At 40.1% G+C, this 20,504-nt stretch overlaps 1 long non-coding RNA gene across 2 annotated transcripts in view; it reads left to right on the forward strand.

Annotated features, from left to right (window-relative positions):
• Window positions 1-18,666, forward strand: part of LOC115031749 (uncharacterized) — a 90,090-nt gene extending 71,424 nt beyond the window's left edge. The window contains exons 3-6 of one of the 2 annotated variants that reach the window (XR_003837410.2): window positions 11,481-11,630; window positions 13,842-14,210; window positions 17,160-17,302; window positions 18,294-18,666. This is a non-coding gene — a long non-coding RNA (uncharacterized LOC115031749). The remainder of the gene's footprint in view (window positions 1-11,480; window positions 11,631-13,841; window positions 14,211-17,159; window positions 17,303-18,293) is intronic. The other variant, XR_003837411.2, reaches the window with a different exon arrangement.
• Window positions 18,667-20,504: the final 1,838 nt, after the last annotated feature.

A 20,504-nucleotide genomic window follows, 5' to 3' on the forward strand; every position in this document is an offset into this window, starting at 1 on the left:
ATCCTGCGGCGGGGGTCGTGGGTAGCTGGCGGGTGTCAGGCAACCCTGCGCTCCCACTACCCTGGCGCTGATCCGGCCGGGTGAGGCCTGTGGCCCTACTCAGGCTGGTTTCTGCTTCCCTACCTAATGCAGTCTCAGGTCCCGCGCAATTGGATTGGAGCAGAAGCTGTGCTCCCCTCACCAGAAGTCTTAAGATCCTGTGGTGGGTGTTGTGGGCAGTTGGCGAGTGTCAGCAGACCCTGCGCCCCAGCTGCTCAGGTGCTTTTCTGACCGGAAGAGGCTTGTATTGTTTGCATTTTTAAAAACATCTGGAATCTGCATTTTAACATTACATATAGTGACATTTATTCATTTTTTTTATCTCATTTATAATTTCGTTTTTCTAGACCAGTGGACCTCTGCCTAGGAGTTGTGACTCCTATGGGGGTTGAGGGTGGGGCCAATCAAATGACCCTTTCACAGGAGTCACCTAAGACCATCAGGAAACACAGATATTTACATTATGATTCATAACAGTAGCAAAATTATAGTTACAAAGTAATAACAAAAATAATTTTGTGTTTGGGAGTCACCACAACATGAGGAGCTGTGTGAAATGGTCACAGTATTAAGAAGGTTGGGACCACAGCCCTAGACTAATGAGAGATTCTCAGTACAAGAATAGTTCTGAACACACAGGCAAAGGCTTATATAGATCCCATCCAACACTTCGGTTCACAAATATGGAAACTTTGTGATCTGAAAATTACTGTGGTATTATGATACATTCTATGTTAGGCAGTTTGACAAATGTATTTTGCATTGCTCACTTAATTATCCCCAAAATCATAGGTAATATAGAATAGAATATTGTCTTTGGTTTACAGGTTGAAGTATTAATGTACAGAGAAGTTGGTTTGCTGGGGAGGCAGAGCTGATAAGATACAATGTCAGCATCAATGCTAGAACCAGATCTTAATTCCTAACATCTAAGTTAGTGACAGAGGTGAAACAAAGTCTTTCTCACATGCCCCTACTCCGTTTCAGTGTTTGTGTTGTCCTAACACTGTCCCATTGTACTTCTTCTATCAGTAAGAAGAAAGAGTAAATAAATGCAAGTGCTCACAGACAGTTTCCACGAAACCACTCATGTGACCACATCTGTGTACCACATCGGTATCCCTGCTCTGTATAGGCAAATGGTGATGTTCTACTGAGAGATTAATGTACTGATGTAAGGGCTCAATCATTTACACACAAAGTAATGAACCAACCAAGCGGTTCATATAGCAGCTGTGTTATATTAAGATCTTCTATTCTTTCTCTCATAGTTACCTGCTATTTGGAGTACTTAACTGAGGGGTTTCAGATCAACATTTAGTCATAGCCAAATCATGAATTAGTTTTTTATATGCTTCAGCACAAAGGTAACTTATCAAAACCCCTGCAGTAAAATACCTAGTCCTTTTCCAGCATGGTTCTTGTCTTGAATTCTTTGGAACTAGCATGCCCAGACATGATTTAGATGTATTCTCTAGCGGAGAGAGCAAGAGATGGATTAAGCAACATCCCCTGAGGTCCTCTTTGCTTAGAGCAAATATTCTCTATCATTCTAAGCTTCTGACTCTAAGTAATATTTGAACTCCATCCTCTGGCTTCCCCGGAACAATTCATGACACTGCCTCCTTGGTTGAAGTACTTGGATTTATTCCCTAGTATCCAGGCTACATTCTACTTTTAACTTAATGTGTTCTTTTTCATTCTGATGGCTCAACTTCGGCGTCCATGGCTTCCTTTCTTTATTTCCAGAGTTTATAGACTGTCGCTGGGATTTCCTCTGGGTCTTTTAGCCAAGTGAGCTCTGCTTTGCTTCTCTAATCTTCTGTTATAACAAGTTCTCTGTTACTCATCTCTCTGCTCTTTTCCTCTCAATTTGTTCCAGGTTTTCTGGTGGAGATTCCCTTGTACCAAAAGCAATATTCCAGGTGCAACCACTTGAGAATTAAGAGCTGTATTTACACTTTTATTTTTACTCTTATGTCTTTTCCCTCTGTGGTTCAAAATAATATGCCACTAGGGTTGTCCTTTTGAAGGACAAACTCTCATGAATGGGGCAGAATCTAGGCCCTGTTCTCTTTCAACCAGTCTCTCTTAAGTGGCTGCTCTATGTTTTACCCCCTTCTTGCTTAGATCTGTGTTTTCATTATTTTTTTCTCTTGGTGTGGGAAGCTGGCCTCTTCCCAATCTTACTTGCATTTTGCTATTTGATCCCAAGATCTGTAACTCCTCTCCGACCATCTGTATTATTTCTGCGTCTCCACTGATGTTTTGCAACATACCCTAGCACACTGTCATCTGCTGATTTCATTAGCACACTGTTTACTGTGTTCTCCAGATCATTAATGAGGATGAATAAACAGAAATGCATGACTTAAACAGACGTCTGTGTAAGTTCTCTTAAGCCCCCCAACAAATTGGTACCATTTCCTTCTATCTGTCTGTGTTCTTTGCCCCATGTCTCTCGTCCAGTGTGTTCCATGCACACGGTGTCCTCATCTCCAAATGACTGCATTCATGATGTGTTGTTCTTCTCCAGCGCTTTATAATCATCCAGACAATTCATCAGGTTTGTCTGGCACCATTTCCTCCTTATTAAATCCAGTTTTATTGGCTGTTTCTATCGTTCCCTAGATTATAACAGCTCTTTGCATCAGTGCATATGCCCAGCCTGATTTCCTCCCATTTATTATTATTGTATTAACCTAGACTGTAGGTGAGAAAAGAATACAAAGAGAAGAAAGAGACTAAGTCTATATGACTGTGAGACATCAACATACACAATGTATTATGGTGATTTAGTGTGTGTGTGTGTGTGGTATGTGTGTGGGGTGTGTGTGTGTGTTTACATGTGTGTTTACAGAGAGTAATAGTTGGGAAATGAGAACCCATGCAGAATATGGGCAGCACTATCCAGTGAGCTAGAGTCAAAGGCTGAGTAAAAAGGAGAACCAGCTGAATAGCACTGTTCCCTTCTCTACCCTGGCTCTCTGAGATGTAAGCGAGCAGCCTTAGGCTCCACATATCCAGCTGCCAGGCTTCCCTTGTCACAGTAGCCTGCACTCCCAAATCATTCTTCCTCCAAGTGGCTCCATGGCAAGTACTTGATCACCGCCACAGAGAAAAGTAATGGAGGCATATGTACAGAGGTTCCTGCTTGTTGATCTTCGTCCTAGGATTTAACAGAGATTTCTGTACAAAAATATCTACAAAAAAACTGTAGAAGTCAGTCATGTGAATTTTTACAAAGGTGATTCTCATGTCTAACTTGTATTGAAAAATCAAATGGCTGGGTTTTGAAATCTGGCAGGAGCCACAGCTGGGTTTAGGGAATATCTGTGATGTACTTGGCCCTGTGCAAACACAGTTATCTTTGGTTCATGATGAAATCAACTCCAAAAGTCAGGCGTTCGGGGTGACACCACTACTCTCCAAGGTGTCATCATGAAGATTAGAAAAATTTGCCCCCTCTTGAGGATGTAGCCCCTGTATAAGAGCAGAAACAAGCACAGTTTAGGACTTATTGACCTTTCAACACAGATGTATGTGCTTATAGCATGCCCCATCCAAATGTACACAGAATTTTTTCCTCCCACTTAAATGAAGAGGAGGATAAGACATAATTGTTCAATTTGGGGTAGAAACATAACCAGTTTCCTCTGTGCCATATAGCTCCTCTGCAGTTAGAATAGTGATCAAACACAGATTACTTTAATTGTGCACGAACTTTGTACAATGGTTTGAACTTTTTTCCCCTAAAATAGAGGTTCTCAACCTGTAGGTCGTGACACCTTTGGGGATCAAATAACCTTTCACAGGGGCTGCCTAAGACCATCAGAAAACATAGATATCTACATTACAATTCACAACAGTAGCAAAATTACAGTCACACACTAGCATCAAGAACAACAATGGTTGGACGTCAGCACAATGTGAAGAGCTGTAGTAAAGGTAGCATCATTTGGGAGCTGGGGAACCGCTGCACTAAGAGAATATGAATACGTTAGAGCAGAGCCTTGACTATAACTTTACACTTAACTGTACTATTCATTTTCTTTCTGTTAGTTAGCTGTTCTCTACTACACAGGCCAGCAATGATTGGAGAATGGAAGATGTAGTCCTAGAGCTAGAAGATACCTTTGATAGTCTTGGTTTTTTTGTCTTTTTTTTTTTTTTGTCTGTTTGTTTGGTTTTTTTTTTTCTTTTTCTTTTCTCTTTTTTTTTTTTTTTTTTTTTTTTTTTTGAGACAGGGTTTCTCTGTATAGCCTTGGCTGTCCTGGAACTCATTTTGTAGACCAGGCTGGCCTTGAACTCAAATATCTGCATCCCTCTGCCTCCCAAGTGCTGGGATTAAAGGCATGCACCCACCACCACACCCAGCTACCTTTCATAGTCTTTAAAGTCCAATTGAACTCTGCCCTCCTAACACCAGTGTGTCTATGTCCGTTCAACATTTCACAAGCTACATAACAAAGACATTAATATTGATTAATTCAGTGAGATGACTTGGAAACTCTGAACTCCTTTAAAGACATATTTCATGTCCTTTGATTGACATATAGTATTATATACTGAATGTTTATAAGAAATTGTATGGGCAACTGAAATGTATATGCATTCATATGTACACACATGTATTCTGCATAACATATTCTTTCTATCAAGGAACTATAGACTCGTTTGACTAAGCAGCCCATCCTTTACTTCCTTTACTTCTTTTTGTATTTTTTTTTTTACTTTCCTTAAATGCTGATTTTATTGAGTGTACCTTGCACTTTAATTTAGAGATTTTTCTTATTGAACAATGTAGTTTTCTTGCTCAACAAGTCTGACATTTGAGTAAATGGAAGGAAAATGGATGTGGGAGCTGTGTGCTCATAATGCCACATTGCCACCCTGAAATCTATGCAGATAATCTACTTGGAAGGCTTTAAGTCCCACTGGAAAAGGGAAACAGAACTATCCCGCATTGATTTATAGCACCTGCTCCAGCTGTTTGGCTTGTGGCAGGCATTTTATCTGCAGCCAAATGCCACTGCTGTTGCTAGGCAAGCCTAGATGGAGGTCATATTTACTGGGCATGTTTATAATCTGTAGAATGATCTAAGCCATGGAGGGCTAATTTCCCAAAGATCAATCATGAAGGGAGGATTTCAGAGGTTATGTTCTTTATCCAATTTCCTGTGTACTAATGAGATGGCTGGAACCTGTTTGGAATCTTTCTGATTAGAACTCTTCTGAGACTCAATAAAGAATATGACATTCATAAATCTAAATAAGAGGTGACTTGGCCGCCCGAATGGTGAATCATGCCACGATGAGATGTTTCCCTGCCCTAGCAGGGTATGGTATCAATGACCAACCTGAGGCAAGGTCAAAACTGAGTTGAAATTCTTTTTTTTTTTTCTTTTTTTTTTTGAAAACAATGTTTATTTTTAATAAATTTATTTTTATTTATATATATCAATGCATGTGCCCATGCCCCCTTGTGGGCATGTATTTGAACCCCCATGGAGACCAGAAGATACATGTCAGCCTTGGCTACCTAGAAAGTTCTAGTCAGCCTATACTATGTGTGACTTTCTCTCAAAAAGCCAACAGGATCTGGTGCAATGACTCAGCCCTGGGCTTTTGACTTTTAAAAAAGGGTCAGATATCTGAATTTATATCCTTATTCTTATGCAGCAAAGACTTTACCCACTGAGTCATTGCACCAGATCCTGTTGGCTTTTTGAGAGAAGGGATCCATCCCATAATCAGCTTCTAAACGCTGACACCATTGCATACACTAGCAAGATTTTGCTGAAAGGACCCAAATATAGCTGTCTCTTGTGAGATGATGCCGGGGCCTAGCAAACACAGGAGTGGATGTTCACAGTCAGCTATTGGATGTATCACAGGGCTCCCAATGGAGAAGCTAGAGAAAGTAACCAAGGAGCTAAAGGGATCTGCAACCCTATGTTGGAACAACATGATGTACTAACCAGAACCCCAGAGCTCTTGTCTCTAGCGGCATATGTATGGAAAGATGGCCTAGTCGGCCATCAATGGAAAGAGAGGCCCATTGGACTTGCAAACTTTATATGCCCCAATATAGGGGAATGCCAGGGCCAAAAGAATGGGAATGGGTGGGTAGGGAAGTGGGGGGCGCTATGGGGGACTTTTGGGATAGCATTGGAAATGTAATTGAGGAAAATATGTAATAAAAATATTAAAAATTAAAAAAAAAAAGTCAAAAGCCCCATTCCTGAGCAGTAACATGAAATGGGGAGATATCAAGTCTGAGTTGAAATTCTTGACAGCACTTGGCCTTTCTGCTAAATTCAAAGGACTCCTTCTAGTGTTAAAATTCATATTTAGGGTTTTTCAGTGCAAGTTTAAGCAACAGGTATTTGCTTAATTATTACGTATTGCAGATTAAGAAAGAAGACATGTAAAAATTGTTACAGTAGAGTGTTATAAGGATTATAACTCAGATCTGACAATGACGGTGCAATGTGGTAGTGTAAATATTCATAGATAATGCTTAAAATGTTTCTCATATGTCAAAAGTGAATTAAGCATCTCACATATATAAGTTTTTTCAGTGCCAACAACAAATTCATGAGTTAAGTCCCATGATCAACACTTGTTTTATAGATGAAGAAACTGAGATACGGATTGTTGATAATTCCTCTCTAAATACATATCCCATTCTAGATGTCACCATGATTATTTTGCCCTCTTAAGCTAAACATTTTCAAAATACCTTTCTACATTATTGGATCATCGCAGCCTCTCCTCTTTTAAGACAGTTAGTATGGTGTGCTCCATTGCTGGCTAAGTGCAATCATTGATCGGCAAGACCCTTTCCATAGTTCCAAAGCCAGCATTTCCAATTTGCTGGGCTCTTCTTTATTGAGAAGAATTTATTTAGAGAATCAACCCTTCGTTGAGTCTCTAAAACACACTGCTCTGTGTTTCTCCTGAAACCTTTCCATTTATCGGCACCTCTTCCTTTGAGTAATTTCTAATACTTAGAACATTTTAGTTTGACTTTAGTCTTGTGTCTGGACCATGTGGCATATACTTTTCTAGCAGTCTGATAAAGTCTATGGACTGTAGTTATCTCTATCCATACTATCTCCCAAATTATGTGATTGTTTTCCCATGTCTTTTAACATCAATCTGTTTGCTCAAAAAGGCTGGAAGTCTCCTGTTACTCTTCATTTACCTTAACCACAAGCCATACTCTGCTTCCCAACTTTTTGGGTTTTTCAAGGCAGGTTTTCTTTATGTGGCCCTGGTTATTGTGGAACTCACTTTGTAGACTCTGGTAGTATCATATTCATAAATCTGCCTGTCTATGCCTCCCAAGTACTGGGGTTATAGGTGTGTACCCACAAGCCCAGCTATTACACTATTCTTTAACAACAATGTTCCTTATCTAATATCCCATATCTTTACATCTAGCCCTGCCTTCACTACCACCCTGTCGCTGATTTCTGGACAGTGTATACCAGTGATCCTTGAGTGGATATGAGCTTAGAATGGAAAACAGACAGTATAGCCCATTCCACATCACTGTGGAAAACTCAGGACAGAAACATAGCATGATCTTGCAGCACCATCATAGAAAATGTAGAGTAAGAATTAAGAGCCACAGAAACCTGCTGGTGAGGGATCCTTTCCATCATCTTTGAAAAAAAAAAAATTCCCCTGTCTCTTAATAGTTTAACCTTTAGACTTCCTGTTCTCAAAGCAAACCATACCACTGGGGGAATTTAACATCGCGAAAAAAAGTACAAAACTGAAGTGAGAACTCTTTCCTAGACTTATTAACTAGCAAGGAGACAGCTTTCCACAGCCATTTCTCCCTGGGGACTAGGTCAAGAAATCAGTAATTTGGCCAAGTGACAGTGCAATAATAAAAGAGCTCCTCACACTCCACCTGGCACCTGCCTTCCTTTTAAATGAACAAAGCCAGGACACTCATCAACATCTCTAATATTCAGGATTAAGCCTTTTTTTTTCTTTCCTTCGTTTTCTCCATCATTTCCTCCTCTCACCCACCTCCCTTCTCTTCCTCTCCCTCCTCCCTCTGCCTACTCCTTCTGACTAACTAGGGTTAATCCCTTTCCATCCTGTGTAAGCTAAACCCTAAATTACACAGTATGTTTTTCTTACTTGCAGCATATGGCTTCCACATCACGGGAGAAGAGAGAGAGAGAGAGAGAGAGAGAGAGAGAGAGAGAGAGAGAGAGAGAGAGAGAGAGAGAGAGAGAGAGAGAGAGAGAGAGAAAGCAGGCTGTGTGTTTTGCCTGCCTTGTAAATTTGAGTTCACCTTATCAGCCTTGGGTATTTATTCTTGTGGAGGGTCAGTCAAGTGTTTGAATGACTGTGAGTAACCAAAACAAATGTGAAGAAAAGATATTGTGGGAACTCAAACTAACTTGTGTTGAACCGCCACCTCTCCTCTGAGTCATAGAGAATGATTGTGTTAAGGATGACGGGATGAGTTGCGGGGAGTGACAGTTCCTCTCCTTATTAGCTTTACGGTAATATTCTTCTCCTTTGTTAGGTTAGAGAGATTCAGTATTTTCGCTCTTCTTCTGCTCATTGAGAAAGTTGAAGCCATCCCTATTAAAAACCAGAGATCTAAAGCCTGGAGTGCATTTGGGCTGGCTTTTCCTGCCGGAGGTGTATGTTTTCCTTGTACACTTCATTCTCACTCTGAGGCCTCTTCATCTTCCCTCAGAGGGCCCTCTTCACCTGAGTGAGCCTCCATCAGGGAATCTCTGAGCAGTGATTCAGCAGTGTGCTGCACAGCATTGTCAAACGGAGTCAGTGCCACTCTGGCTCCATGAGCTGAGGCAGCCTCCAAAGTGGTTCTGGCAGAGAGCCCGAGGTCCATTCCTGTTCTTGAAAAAAAAAAAAAAAAAAAAAAAAAAAAAAAACCACAAAGACAGAGAGATCGCAGCACCCCATCCCGGCTGATTCACATAGCGGCATTGACATTGAGCCTCCAGAGAGATGTTCTCTTCCCAGTCTGGCTAAAAATATCCAAATTCAGATTTATAATGACAGGAGCTGATAAATTTGCTGGGGAAATGCAAGCAGTGTCACTGTCGTGCTAGGAAACCTGTTCTGATAAATTGATGTGGGGAAAGAGATTGCCAAACACGGCCGAGACCCGCAGTGCTACTTCCCCTGGGATGAGGAACAAAATGAGCATGTTTTCCTTGCCATCAAAGTCTCCTTTTTTATCCAGAGTAGGCAGGAGAGTACAGCAGATTACAAAGGAATATAGGGAGCATGTTGATCAAAAGGATAGTATGACATAAAACCAAACCTTATCTTCTGTCTAGCAGACAGAACAGGGTGGATCTCTGTCTCTCACTCTCTCTCTCTCTCTCTCTCTCTCTCTCTCTCTCTCTCTCTCTCTGTCTCTCTCTCTCTCTCTCACTCACACACACACACACACACACACAAAGTACCAGAGTTAGGGACTGAAGATGGTTATTTAAAAGGTATAATTTTTTTGATACCCACTGCCTCTCCCTCCATCCCCTGACTCTGTCAAACAATTTGCCAACAATTGCTACATTTACTCCAACCATTTTAGGTCATTAACTTTAGAAATTAAGGTTCGCATCATTTTCCAGCTTGGCCTTTGGCCAACGTCGAGCTGGTGCCCAGTGTGTAGGTGGATGATACAGGCTTGGAGGGTTTCCCTCTCACACATTTGCTAAGACCACAAAATGTCATGGTTGAATTCAATGCACAAATGTTACCAACTCAAGCCTCAGCTACAGGGCCCAGTGATGATTTTCGATGGCATTGTTTACCAGCAGTAACGTCATTCAACAGCAATCCCAGCACATCATTTCTGTCCATCTACAATTAAAAGAAAGGCTGGAGACCCAAAGGGGATCAGAACTCCACAGGAAGACCAACAGAGTAAACTAACCTTGACCACTGGGGGCTCCCAGACACTATACCACCAACCACAGGGTGAGCATGGGCTGGACCTAGGTCCCCATACATATATAGCAGATGTGCAGTTTGCTCTTCATGCAGGTCCCCAAACCAGTGGAGTTGGATCTGTCCCTGACTCTGTTGCCTCCCTGTGGATCCGATTTCCCTAACAAGGCTGTCTTGTCTGGCCTCAGTGGGAGAGGATGTGCCTAATCCTGCAGTGACTGTTGTGTCAGGGTGGGGTGATACCCAAGGGAGGCTCCTCCTCCTCAGAGGAGAGGAGATGATAATGGGAGGATGGAATGAATAGCTGTGTGAGGGGAGGACTGGGAGGAAAGCAGGGTTGCAATAGGGATGTAACATGAATAAATACATTCATGAAAAAAAAGGAGAGAGAAAGTCTGGGACTTACATTCATGCAGCATTTATGTAATGCAACCTCAGAATTAGAATCTACTTAGGACTTCTGTTTCTATAGCCCTTCCTTTTCATCTTCCTTTTCTGTGATCAAGCAACCATTGTTATGTTTGAGCCCTGCTTAAATTAATAGTAGGTAACCAAAAACATCCACGGTCAGAGAAAAATTTCTATAGTCTTAGGATTCAGTAGAAAATGTATGATACAAGGAAAAAAATAGCATAGATGAATTGAGGTGTAGATGATGGGCCAGAGGCAAGCTTTGATCCATTTCAAAGCTTACATTAAAAATGGTAATTCTTAATTGTGATATCTAGGTATTACAACATGAGTAATGATTCTGAAATTACTTAAATTAGGAAATGTTTGTGAGTTAATTATGTTATTAATTTTGGGATGGGGAGATAAGTTACTATATACCAAAGATAAGATAGAGATGTATGGACAAGAATTACAGCATACCAAAATATTTCTCTGACTTGTTGAAGTGTAAACAGAAATAAAGAAGCAGCTGGAACAGACTGGCATGCAGTCTCCCCTCTCCTCTGGCTTCCGTCTCTCTCAAGTGAATCTGTTTTCATTCAAAGAATAAGAGTAGATTTCTTCCACCATCAATATACACATATTTTTTTGAGCATTTTTCCTGTATATTTTCATCAAATAGAACAGTTTCTGCCTTCAGAGCAATTATTACACACAGTGAACACGTTATTCAAACATGGCACTGAAGGGTGGGGCTTTGGCAAGAATGAACGTCAGAAAGTTTAGCATTAATAAGTGAAAAGGATATTAGTTAGGTAATGTAATAAAATCCCAAAAGGCTGGAACCCTTGCCTCTGGGGTTATGAAGACATAGTTACTGGGTGCTGTGATTATGATAAGTTACTTTCCTTCCTTTGGCTCTGACAATTTTCCTCTGGTACAGCTGAGCAACAATACCCTACTATCTGGCAAATAGCATACATTACTGTATTGGTTCCTATGTTTTTAATGTACATAAGGAAATGAAATCATATAAAATACTATATGATGTTTCTTGACTTATTTCTACTCTTGCTGCCCAAATACAGTTTTAATCATTGCAGTGGAGAAGATCCCTAACTCTGGATTTGGACCAATACTCCATTAAACTCTACGTTTCATATGAGCACAGTGAAGTGACTTGGGGAGAAGAAACTGTCTCACATGGTGCATCGATTTTATGGCAAAGTGAGCAACAGGTAGACTAATAAAGTTTTACTACACAGTGAGGGTACAGGAAGGTTATATCCCTTTGTAATGTAGATTTTATGATTTCTTAGGGTAAAATAGACACGCTGAAAATGTTTCACGTTGTTAGAAAGCGTGCATAATTCTCATTCAAGGAAAAGAAGTAGCTTCACTCAAACAGCAATATATACATATACATAGATTTCTCCAGTCTATGTTTCATAAAATAGAGCAGTTTCTGCCTTCATAGTGATGACAAGTATAATAAAGAGTTCCCAGGAAATCTTTAGTGAGGTTGAATACATTAAATTCTTCCTGTTTGACCTATTCTGTGGGGTGGTTATCCCTTGTTATGTGTGTCACTGACCACTGCATAGTTTTAATTCTTTTCATTACATCTTAATATCTATATTCTATAGTGTTTTCTGCCTCCTAACTGTGCACCGGGATTGCAAAGATTCCTACCTTCTTTGTAAAAATGGACAACTGTCCCAATAACTTGTTTGTGCTTCATCAGACATGTGCAACATTTCCTCAATAAGATGGATGCCAATATACAACCAGGAACAAAAGAGTCGAACGTGGTCTGAGACCAGGAGCTCATGGTCTACACTGACTTTGAATCAGTCCTTTGGCTGGACAGCTCCCATCAAAGCAAAACTGGAAATTCCTTATGTTAAGGCATTGCTTTGCCTGTCAGAGAAGGGTTATAAAAGAAATAGGGAGTGAAAGGGGCTAGGGAGAGGGATAGAAAGGCTGAGAGGTAGGTTGTAAGTGGGATTTTTGCTGGAGAAAATGTTAAATTAATGGTTTATAGATGATATTATAATCTAAAGATAAATGTCACAAAATAAGAGATTCAACAAATTCTAACCAAATAGATCAGCTTAAAAATTAGTAGAAGAAATACATTCATACTTAGGCCATGCAGAGAGTTAAAATACACTGAGTGCTGTGTCTAATATGTGGATTGGATCTTCATAAGCCTCTGATGAGCAGCTGCTATAAGCAGGAGAGTGAATTCAAAATCCCAAAATCATAGACAAGAAAAAAATTCCACAGGACAGTTTGTGATAGAGAAGAAAGGGAGAGAAAAAGTCAGAACTGTGTTGTAGGTCGGAATGTATTGAATTCTGCTCTCTCAAGCTGAGTGTAGAAAAAATATTGATTAACAGGTTAGGTCTTGTGAGAGGAGGGACTGGAGGCACCATGCTTGAGTAATTCAGGCTGCCCCTGCTTTGTTTGTTGGCACCCCTGCTAGCTCCAGGGAGCAAGGGATTCTCTCCTTCCTTGCTGTTCCTTCTCAGCCTCAGCAAGTCAGGATGCTGGCAGCTCTTGGTGAAGATTAGCAAATGTAAAACTCAACCTTGGAAAGTGCTGTAATTTGATTCTATGCAAGATCCATCATTTGTCTGAGTGTGAAGATTAAGTAATTTCATACAACCTGAAGAATAGCTGTTGTGAGCTGTGCCTAGCAGTTTTCTAATCACAGCCTTCTAAGAAGAGAATAGGCATATGGATTGGGGATGACATTCTGTGTTAGAGCATATGCTTAGCATGTGCAAGACCCTGCTTCCATCCATTGTTCCATTGTTATTGGTAAAGATTTTTGGGGTAATGGGGTAATGTGACTGTGTAGGCATTGGATTACACAGTGGATTGAACCAGGGAGGAGGAAGAAGGAGGAGCTAACTTCCAGTAAGAACCTTTTATTGGCCAGGACCTGCATTCTGTATGTGCTAACCTTCATAATCAATCCATGCAATGTGCTGATAAGATGGTGGCTCCTGGACTAGAAAGATGAATCAGCACCTAAGAACTTGTACTGTTCTTACAATCATATCAGAGTGCCTTTTCTATCCTCCTTGGACAGGTGTACTTATATAGACATACTCATACCCATGTGCTCACATATCTGTGTGCACATACACACTCATGCATGCACATGCACACACACACACACGTACATGCACACACATATCCCCACATGGATACAGATATACATATACTCATAAGAAAATACCCCTGTGCATGCACACAGACACACACACAGACACACACAGATACACACACACAGATACACACACACACACCCCACATATACACCATAATTAAACATAAACATTCACCAAAGATAATGTCATTCTTGAAATCAGGAGAACTGAGAAATTGAACTTTGCCCCATATGACTGAGTTTGAGTGATTTTTTTTTTCTGTTCTAGAGCCGTGTACCATCTGGTCTATGACTTAGCAACCATAAGGTGAATACAAGATGGAAAATAACCTGAAATCCAAAATAGTTTGCTTCTTCCTGTATTAGCTGTGCTGACTGAAACTATTGACTAAATGAGATTTTTGAGAATAGCCATGAATTTTGATTATCCAACACCCTGCTAAGAATTTAAAGAGTCATATTAGTTCTTCTGTGGGCGGGAAGAGGAGTGAGAGATCTGAAATAGCACCTGTGGAGTATAAAAAGACAAATTTGGATACTGAAAGCAATAGTTGTCAAAGCTGTCAAACACCACAATTCTCTTTTACATAAAAAAGAAGAAGAAAATGAAGAAGGTTGGGGATGGATCGTGAGGAAGGTATAGATATTTTGTATTCTCCAATTCATTTAGATATTTGGTTCTATCTTAGTTTTTGATGGGGTTTGCAAGGGAATTGTTTCTGGAGGTGCTGCACATTCTGGAAGCATTTTAAGTGTAACACATGTGTGTCAAACCATACCTCCACAGTCATAGAATGACCCGCATGCATTCAGATCTGTGAATAACAGACAGGGCACAAAATACGTCTATTATGTCCCACTTTTCTGTTTCCCCTCTTTATCAGCTACCTTCCATTTTTGCTCCAGGAGGCAGATGAGTGTGTTAAGAGCAGTAGAAAGAGCCCTATGTATAAGTATCAATTTGTAGTAGATAGATTTCTAAAATGCAATTTTATCCAAAATTTATACCTTAAGACATGATTAATATAGAACATTATATAGAACATATAATATAGAGCATCTACAGTTTTTCTTAGCAAGCATTTAAAATGCATTATGGATTTTGTATTCATAATATATCCAAACTCACCCAAGTACATTTCAAGGGCATAATTGCCACATGTAGCTATAGACTTCTATCTTTTTTTTTAATTAGGTAATTTCCTCAATTACATTTCCAATGCTATCCAAAAAGTCCCCAATACACTCCCCCCCAGCCCCCCATCCACCCACCCCCACCCCTTGACCCTGGCATTCCCCTGTACTGGGGCATATAAAGTTGGCAAGTCCAATGGGCCTCTCTTTCCAGTGATGGCTGACTAGGCCATCTTTTGATACAAATGCAGCTAGAGACAAGAGCTCCAGGGTACTGGTTAGTTCATAATAATGATCCACCTATGGGGTTGCAGTTCCCTTTAGCTCCTTGGGTACTTTCTCTAGCTCCTCCATTGGGGGCCCTCTGATCCATCCAATAGCTGTGAGCATCCAGCTAGGCCCCGGCATTGTCTCACAAGAGACAGCTATATCTGGGTCCTTTCAGCAGAATCTTGCTAGTGTATGCAATGGTGTCAGCTTTTGGAAGCTGATTATGGGATGGATCCCTGGATATGGCAGTCTTTAGATGGTCCATCCTTTCTTCACAGCTCCAAACTTTATCTCTGTAACTCTTTCCATGGGTGTTTTGTTCCCAATTCCAAGAAGGGGCACAGTGTCCACACTTTGGTCTTCATTCTTCTTGAGTTTCATGCGTTTAACAAATTGTATCTTATATCTTGGGTATCCTAAGTTTTTGGGCTAATATCCACTTCTCAGTGAGTACATATTGTGTGAGTTCCTTTGTGAATATGATACCTCACTCAGAATGATGCCCTCCAGATCCATCCATTTGCCTAGGAATTTCATAATTTCATTCCTTTTAATAGCTGAGTAGTACTCCATTGTGTAAATGTACCACATTTTCTGTATCCATTCCTCTGTTGAGGGGCATCTGGGTTCTTTCCAGCTTCTGGCTATTATAAATAAGGCTGCTATGAACATAGTGGAGCATGTGTCGTTTTTACCGGTTGGAACATCTTCTTGATATATGCCCAGGAGAGGTATTGCTGGATCCTCTGGTAGTATTATATCCAATTTTCTGAGGAACCGCCAAACTGATTTCCAGAGTGGTTGTACCAGTTTGCAATCCCACCAACAATGAAGGAGTGTTCCTCTTTCTCCACGTCCTCGACAGCATCTGCTGTCACCTGAATTTTTGATCTTAGCCATTCTGACTGGTGTGAGGTGGAATCTCAGGGTTGTTTTGATTTGCATTTCCCTGATGATTAAGGATGTTGAACATTTTTTCAGGTGCTTCTCTGCCATTCGGTATTCCTCAGGTGAGAATTCTTTGTTCAGTTCTGAGCCCCATTTTTTAACGGGGTTATTTGATTTTCTGGAGTCCACCTTCTTGAGTTCTTTATATATATTGGATATTAGTCCCCTATCTGATTTAGGATAGTTAAAGATCCTTTCCCAATCTGTTGGTGGTCTTTTTGTCTTATTGACGGTGTTAGACTTTCTCTTGATCTAGAGAAGAAATATAGTTGTTCAGAGTATTTGGGTGATGTGCTCTCCATCCTCCATTGTCATATGTATGTATGTATGTATGTATGTATGTATGTATGTATGTATGTTTATATGTATGTATGTGGAAATCACATTGTCACTCCTACCCCATCAGAGACGAGCATGAGTGAGGATCATTGCATACCATTTAGTTAACAGAGGTTATCTTCCCTTCACTCAGAAGGATTAATTATCATCTCTATCCTCTACTTTAATGCCAACATACAGGACAATATAGTAGTCTCTCTTTCCATCCCTTCTCCCTTAGGAAGCACACTGACACACACACACACACACACACACACACACACACACACACAGAGAGAGAGAGAGAGAGAGAGAGACAGAGAGAGAGAGAGACAGAGAGACAGAGAGACAGAGAGACAGAGAGACAGAGAGACAGAGACAGAAACAGAGAGAGATAGAGAGACAGACACACACACAGAGAGACAGAGAGAAACAGACACACATACACAGAGAGAGAGAGAGGGAGAGGGAGAGGGAGAGGGAGAGGGAGAGGGAGAGGGAGAGGGAGAGGGAGAGGGAGAGGGAGAGGGAGGGAGAGGGAGAGGGAGAGGGAGAGGGAGAGGGAGAGGGAGAGGGAGAGGGAGAGGGAGAGGGAGAGAGAGAGAGATTGGTATATACCCAAAACACAATATGCTAACACTTCTAATTAAAGTTAATTAAAGGTATCAGATAGATGCAATGAACATCTAATGAAAACCTGCTTGTACATTTAACTAGATTTAAAAACCAAAGGGGAAAAAAAGAATTAGAAAAACTCTTATAGATGATAACCAATTCAGGAAATATTTTGCTACTTCCTAACCTTGTATAACTGTAACTTACCAGGAAGAAAGTAGCATGACTCATGCGTTACCACACTGGGGCTCCGTCCTTCTTGTATAACTCTATTGCATTTTAAAATCGGTACTTATTCCAGATTGCAGAGACTTATAATGGACTTGGAACAGTCAAGAACAGGTTCTGTACAGAGGACTGAGTGAGTCTCCTCAAAATGTAGACAAAACCACACCCAGCTAAAGGAGATCTAGGTCTTCAGCCAAGCCATGAATCAGGGACTAAGTAAGTGAAGAAGATCTGAGTTTTGAGATGAGTGCTTTTCCTGTTATCTAACATCTGAAATATTCTAATATAAGATTCAGAGTCAGACAATAGCAACACCAGCATTTTTGTTTTATCCAAGAAAACAGTTGCGTTATTAATTATTTAACTCCTACATCCATTCATCAAGATTCTTAGGAAGCTAAGGAGATTTTGAGCTAGCTGGAATGGCCCTGTCACTTGAATTTTTCATGCTGTGGGTGATTAGTTCTCACAACAAAACCTACATCAATGAAACAGGAGGTACTTGAGTCAGGAAGACATGACTGGAGAGCTGCCTTTGCTGTCCTTCTTCAACCCTGGAAATCATTTATTTTCTCTGGGTTTAATTTTTCATACATTTGATGAATGTAAACCCCTCCCCTGTAGCCTTGCAGTGAAGAATAAATGAAGACCATTTATCCAATGTCTGATTCAGGCTCTCACACATATTGATTGCACAATAAGTTATCTTTATTCCTCTGTGAAATTAAGTTTTTGCTCCTTGACCTTTGTGTCTTGAAATGATCTTTCAGCATCCAGATTAGGCTTTATAATGTTAGCATTTTAGATCTTCTTTATTTTTTTATTGTCTGAGAGAAATAATCGGATTAGGAGTGTACAACTCTTAGGTTTTAAAAACTCACTAAAGCAAATACTTATGGAGGCCAAATTCCAGTGGAAAGTCTTGACAAAATGGCATTGAATCACTTAACTATTGTCCTAAAGGAGCTTTCTTTACCTTTGTCTCATTGTTTTTTTCTTTTGTGTAAAATCACCAGACAAAATCAGTTTAGAGGTTCAGAATCTCAAAAGGATATCTGACTAGTTCTTAGACTGAACTTAATGGGTCACGGAAATAGTAGAAAACATGCTGATGTAAAATAATTTCAACATAACTAATGAATGCAAGCCTTTTAAAATGTTGAGACTATCCTGCTGGCCCCACTTGACACTTTTTTTTTATTTTAAGAAAAACTAGGTTCTAGATGGGCAGCTGTCATTAAGGGATGTAAGCACTGAATTTTATGAGAGCCAACTGTGAGTGTGATGAAAGGATGACATGATTTTCTTTGCTTTGGGAAGATATGGGAACACATCTGCAACAGAAGGGCTGTAAACTCTCCAACTAAAACTATCCAATGGGAGATGAAATGTAAGTAATATTGGAAATGACAATGGTGTTCCAGATTCTGGGGGATTATAATGCACAGTGTATTCATTAGCTTATGTGTTGCTGTGACAAAGTACCTGGAAGAAAGGACAGTGAATGAGGAAGGATTTATTTTTAGTTTATGGGTACAGCAGATTTCAGAGGCGTGGCATCGTGAGCAATTCACTTCGTGGAAGCAGGATCTCTTCATAGCACAGTGAACCCGAGAGCCAGGTAAGAATGAGGCATCAACTATAAACCCCAGAGGTCTGATGACCTAGTTGCATTTGTTTGATCCTATCTTTCAAGGATCCCAGAACATCACAAAACCTTGCGAAGACAACTGGTACCCAAATATAGGCTGGAGAGACTCTTCAGATAGAAACCATCACAGGGTGGAGGGAAGATCTATCTCACTGTCGACTTTTAACACATATGTGATGGTGGTTTAATCTCAGGTTATCCTCTGTGAGGTCAGGCTCCTTCCTGATTCTCATAGAAGCCTCAGTATGCATGATTTCTCTGATACATGAAGAAAAGTATGTAACTAGGAGAGGCTATACTACAAGCACATTTGCAAAGGAGGACCCTTTTCTTCTAAGCCATTTCTACAGGAGTCTGGATTTTAGCCAACGTTGGCTCTTCCCATCAAGCCTGAGAGCTTATTTCTTTCTATAATTCTGAGTCATGTTAGAGTACAAATTAATTAAGTTTATTTTCCCAAATCTTGCTTCTCTTGAGGACATTCCTTTGATTTTGATTTCCAGTAGGGAGCTTATTTTAGAAGTTCATTGTCAAAGAAGTGTCAAACACCCAGAGCTCAGGGTACTAATTTCAAACTCAGTTGATGATATTAGCCTTTCAAAGTAAAGAACTCATCCCTCAATATCAAGGACTCTCTCTTTCCTTCCTATCTCCAGACAAGGAACATGACTCAAACCCTACTGTCCCATGTCCATAACATTCTTATTACGAATATACAGTAGCTACAAGATTGAGTAAACATCAGAGAGGGGTTGCAAGTTCACCAGGCAGTTAAATGTAATATTTTTTTATTCTTCATTTATCTTTTTTTTTTAACCAGGCCTATTTTGGTTTAGTAAATACCTAGTGATGTGCATTTAAGTAAAATTTTAAGAAGTAAGAAGACCGTATTTGTGTACTTCTGTGTGTGTGTGTGTGTGTGTGTGTGTGTGTGTGTGTAAAACAACAAAGAGAAAGTTCATGGATTGGAAAAAAAGGTCAAAGAGATCAAAGTGGGGTACATGGAATGTATTGTTCCACAAGACCAATTGTTGTTATGGACTCTGTTACAGTTCTAATAAAAAAGCAAGACTTAAGATGATTTGTGTTAAGTTTATTTGTGATAAGTGCAGGTTTATATTAAAAGTAACTTATTTTAATTACAAAAGGAGTCTAGTGTACATAAATTGGTTGAGGCATGCAGAATTCCCAGAGGAAACCTCTGTAAATCAATGCCTATAAGACAGACACTACTGTCTTATTATTCCTTTTTTGAGGGGTTCAGAAATTTGGAACAGAATCAGACTTCATAAAGAAGGAATGAACTACTGAATTCTCACATATAATCTTGAAATCATGCATCTTTTACATGATTCTAATGATTTAAGTCACTTTTCATAACCAGGAAGCTTTCCCTTTTTAAAAAAAAATTATTAGGTATTTTCCTCAATTACGTTTCCAATACTATCCCAAAAGTCCCCCATATCCTCCCCCAACTCCCCTAACCACCCACTCCCACTTCTTGGCCCTGGCTTTCTCCTGTACTGAGGCATATAAAGTTTGCACGACCAATGGGCCTCTCTTTCCACTAGGCCGACTAGGAAGATATAAGATACAATTTGCGAAACACATGAAACTCAAGAAGAACGAAGACCAAACTGTGGACACTTTGCCCCTTCTTAGAATTGGGAACAAAACACCCATGGAAGGAGTTACAGAGACAAAGTTTGGAGCTGAGACAAAAGGATAGACTATCTAGAGACTGCCATATCCAGGGATCCATCCCAT

Source organism: Mus caroli, unplaced genomic scaffold (genome assembly GCF_978045245.1).
Source record: "Mus caroli unplaced genomic scaffold, Mus_caroli_1 scaffold_10, whole genome shotgun sequence".
In the NCBI taxonomy this organism is placed as follows: Eukaryota; Metazoa; Chordata; class Mammalia; order Rodentia; family Muridae; genus Mus; species Mus caroli.